The sequence below is a fragment of the Chenopodium quinoa genome, unplaced genomic scaffold (assembly GCF_001683475.1).
Source record: "Chenopodium quinoa cultivar QQ74 unplaced genomic scaffold, ASM168347v1, whole genome shotgun sequence".
Classification (NCBI taxonomy): domain Eukaryota; kingdom Viridiplantae; phylum Streptophyta; class Magnoliopsida; order Caryophyllales; family Amaranthaceae; genus Chenopodium; species Chenopodium quinoa.
The window spans coordinates 2,238,065-2,243,196 of record NW_018744113.1 but is presented as its reverse complement, the minus strand read 5'-3'; positions in this window follow the sequence as shown (position 1 = coordinate 2,243,196).

Here is a 5,132-nt window from a genome sequence, read left to right as displayed (position 1 = left end):
TCGCCTCAACTCATTAAGCTCATTACTCACATCTCTACAATGCTGCAAAATCGTACCATCCATTCGCCCCCCCGGCATTTCACGCAACTTACTCTCGGTTTTCTGAATTATTTTCTTCAAGCTGCCAAAAGTTTTCTCAGCCCTCCTCTTCAATTTCTCCTCTATGATAGTGATTCTATCAGTTATTGGGGTCGATATACCTTCACTCCAAGCATCTTCTACCACCTGGCTACACTCGTCACTTCATAACCAAAGGGCCTCAAACCTGAACAATTTTTTCCCCTAGCATTGTCATCATAGTCACCATATTTGAGTAGTATAGGGGCATGGTCTGAGTAACACATTGGCAGATGAATCACCTCAGAACGTTGAAATAAAGAGCACGACCCCGAATCTTCCACATATCTATCGAGGCATTCACGTACAAGAGCATCGATTGAATTCCCACGCTGCCAAGTATAAATACATCCTTTATACCCAAGGTCCCTAAATCCACAATCATCCAACGCTCCTCTAAAAGCATCCATTAATCTCTCCTCACGCACCGTCCCACCACACTTCTCATTCATCCCCAAAATTTCATTAAAATCCCCAAAACAAAGCGCCGACATATCAGACCCTACCTTTCAAGCTACGAAGCAAATCCCACGTCTTGTATTTTTGAGCCGTATTCGCCCATCCAAATACTCCAATGGCCTTCCATAATGGGGTATCATCGCTATTCCGAACAATCACCTCAATATGATGCGAAGAAAATGAGTGCACAACCACATTCATATCTCTCCACCACAAACCCAAATCACCGGAACGACCCTCACTACTAAGACACAACCCATTCACAAACCTACATCTATTCCGAATATGCTCCAACCTATTGCTATCAATTTTTGTCTCCGAAACAAACACCAACTCCGGCTTATCCCTCTAACACCAATCTTAGAGGGCTCTCACTGTCAATGGGTTGCCAAGCCCATTGCAGTTCCAGGCTAAAAATTTTATTGTCCTTTGCGGGATTGGTCATCACCAATCTCCGCTACTTGAGTCATTTCTACCCAACCCGAGGCATTATGATCACACTTTATTCTTTTTGTAGCATCTCCCTCATTTCCCCCTTCACTCACCTCACCATTCATCATAATCTTCCTTTTACCTTCATACAACACCCTTATCTCCACTCCCGCATCATGCTCCATCATATCATTAGAACCAGTAGTTCCATCAGACACATCGCTTCTTTTCAACACCCTCCCTTCTTTCACTCTGTCAGACAAACCAACCACTTTTCTATGTTTCTTAGGCAGATTTTGCGGCATAGAGGATCCAATTGAAAAGGGAAAACTTTGCATAGGCCCCTCAAAGTCAGCACTTTATGATCCAAAATAGGAGGAGCATTTATTATGTTCAAAACTTCAGAATTCTGTACATCAATACTCGCACTCTCATCTTGATTATTTAGGGCACACATTAGGTGATCTTGAACAACATCAGTAATAGCAGAGTTATCATCACACCCTCCCTCATAGAGCTTTCTAGTCGTCCCATCTAATCCCACAGCATTGTCATCACACCCAACAGTGAGCATCCTATTATTCACAGCCAACTCAACCCCTTGTGACCCCTTATTAGCATCCTCGCCCAAATTATCTTTCTCTTTTGTAACAAAAAGTTGGCGTCTGCTTTGAGTAATATGAGTCACTTCTTCATTCATCTTGCTAAACCCTCTTGTAGGAGAGGCTTTAAGGAAAGTACCCCATCCTAGTTTCTTCGACTTGTCATCCTTAGAAATTGACACACAATCCCTTTCCGAATGTCCGATCATCCCACAAGCAAAAAAGAAGAACGATAGTTGTTCGTACTTGAATTCGATCTTCACCTTATCCCCCTTCTTATCCTTCATCCATTAATATCGTCGCAAAGGTTTTTCAACGTTCAACGGAACACGAACTCTACGATATCTATTAAGTCCTAGAGTATCTTCTTCTATCTCAAAAAAATCACCTAAGTTTGATGTTAGGGCTTTAGCATAGGCATCAGTACGACAATTAAAAGGTAAATTTAAAATTCTGACCCAGAATAGTGAGTGAGTAAGTTTCACTTGATCTGGTTGTTCATTCCCATCTATCTCATTCCCCAATAGCAACAAATTATTTTCCAACACCATGGCCTTCCCTTCAACACCTTTTCCTTATCCTTCCAGTGAAAAAATTGAAAAGCATAAAGACTAGGGCTAATAATCATATCATGCGTAGGAGCCCATACCTTTGACATTGTTCGTTTGAACGCTTCGACGTTGTATGGACGCTCAGTACATAGTCGCCCTACAAGCAACAGAGATATTTTATCATCAGATTCAACACAAAGGAGTTTCACCCTTTCTTTCTAGGGAGTTTTTATTGTTAATCACCGGGTAACTTGTTCTTCACTGATTATCAAATGTTATAACTTCTATAAATTGGGTAATTTTGTAAATTAGAGCATTTATCAATAAAGTCACCATCCTTTTCTTCAATTCTAAGAGAAGAATATTTGTTTGCCAATTCGTCGGCCATCGCAGGAGAACCACGCTCAATCAACAGCAAAGAGCGTAGCAATGTCATTCGAGACGGAGAGAAGACTTTCTTTCAAGGAGTTTCGCCCTTTCTTTCGAGGGAGTTTTTATTGTTAATCACCAAGTAACTTGTTCTTCACTGATTATCAAATGTTATAACTTCTATAAATTGGGTAATTTTGTAAATTAGAGCATTTTTTTTTTGGAAAATAAGATTTTATTACCAAAGAGAGAAAGTTACAACTTACAAGAGCTAAGTTATAACTACCACCAGAACACCACAAGACCTGTTAAACAGGCCAAACCCCAAAAACTAGTTCTAGAACCTATCCTATCCACCTTCTAGGAAGGGTTCTAGGAAAGGCCTAGAACAAACTGGACTCAGATTTCCAGCCACCTTCTAGGAAGGGTTCTGGAAACCAGGACCAGACAACAACACAAGCAGCAAACTACAAGGCAAACAACCCAAAACCACCAAAACAACAAAAGCCTAAAAATACAAAGGATTTCTATTAGAGACAAGGCAACTACAAGCAAACTGCAAACTTGAAACCTCTGCCAAACCCAGAACAGCAGCACCTAGCATGCACCAGACCAGCTGCCACCTAGAGCCAGCAAACAGCAACAAGAACAGAACCAACCCAAGAGCAGAACCAGCTGCCACCCTAGCCAAAAGACCAGACCAGCAGCAGCAAATAAGCTGCACCACCTGCCAATACAGCAGCAACCAAACCAAACCAGCAGCTCAAGCAGAAACCATAACAACAACCGCAAACAACTACAACAGCAACAAAAACAACACAACACTGCAGCAGCAAAAAGAAACAGCACATAGTACAAAAACAGCAGCACAACAACAGATTCAGGCCAGAAGCAGAACTGAGCATCAGCTTCACAATAGTTCAGCAGCAGGCAGCAGGCAACAGAGCAGCAACAGCAGACCAGCTGCTGACTATCACAGCATCTTAACAGTTAACAGCAGCTGAGGAGCAACAACACAGGACAGCAACAACCACTGAACATCAGCAGCACAACAATGCACCAACAGCAGCAAAGCAGCAAGGCAGCAGAGCAGCAGGGCAACAATAGCAGAAAAGCAACAGCAGCCTGCAGCACAGCACCAGAACAGCAGAGCAGTAAGGCAACAGAAACAACAGATCATAAGCAGCCAGAAGCAAGGCAACAAACCAGCAGGGCAAAAGTAGTAGCAGAGAAGCAGCAGCCAGCAGCATTAAATAAATTTTAAAACTGAAAATAGCTTCAAAGAGAAAACCAGCAGCAACAACACAACACTTAATACCCAAAAGAGCAACAAAAGCAAAACCAGCAAAAACAAACCCAACACTAGAAACCAGCACTCAGAAACTAGGAATCAGAAATATCAAGAACCAGCAACAACACCAGAAAACCAGAGAAGCAGAAGCAGCCCTAAACAATAAAAAATTTGCTTCCCGCCGGGATTCTACAGACTGAATGAAAGATAATATCCCTAACAAGGGCATCAACAGATTTGCAGCACCCAGTAAACAAGACTGCATTCCTCCGAATCCATATACCATAAACCGTTTTAGTAAAGGCTACATGGATCACTTTGTTTTTCAATATGGAACTTCTACAAATTTTCTTCATCCACTCAATCTCATCACTAAACTGCTGAACAGGCTTGGAAACATGTAAAAAACCCAACACCTTGTTCCAAACCTGTCTAGAGTATTCACGATCAAAGAATAGATGTTGAACACTTTCATTGCTATTCAAACACAAGAAGCACCTTGGATCACAAAAAATGTTCCATTGGAGCAACCTATCCTTAGTGACAAGCCTATTCCACAAAGCTAGCCACAAGATAAAAAACACTTTTAGGAGTTGCCAAGTTATGACAAATGACTCTCTTCCAAGGAGCCTTAGGGACTTGAGGTCTAATAGCAGCATAAAGCTTCTTGATTTTCACTTTGTTGCCCTACATGAAACCATCCCATCCCCCTTGATCATTCACAACATCTCTACAGCTCAGAATCTTCTTCAAGAACCAAGAGCATTTAGCAGGGGTAGGGGTGGTCCAACAATCTCTATGCTTGAAGTAATAGATATGGACCCACTTAACCTAAAGATTATCAACCTTGTGAGCAATATCCCAAAGTAACTTAGTGACAGCTGCTTTATTCCATTCAGGAAGAGACAGCAAATTCCAGCCACCACAAACTTTAGGGAGACAAACATTATTCCAAGCCACCAAAGATTTTTTAGCAGGGGCAGAGGAACCAGTCCAAAGAAAGCATCTGAATCTAGCCTCGACCTCTTTCAAAATTTTCTTTGGTAAGATGAAAATTTGAGCCCAATATGTCTGAATACTAAACAACACACTCTTCACCAACTGAAGCCTCCCAGCATAAGACAGGTGTTTAGCCATCCACCCTTGGATTCTAGCAGTCACCTTCTCCACCAAAGGCCTATACTGAGCAATAGTAAGCTTCTTGGAAGAAAGAGGGACCCCAAGATACCTAAAAGGGGTAGTACCTTGAGAAACACCAAGAAGATCCCTTAGCTCTGTCTGAACATCAATAGGAACTCCTCCAAAATAGAC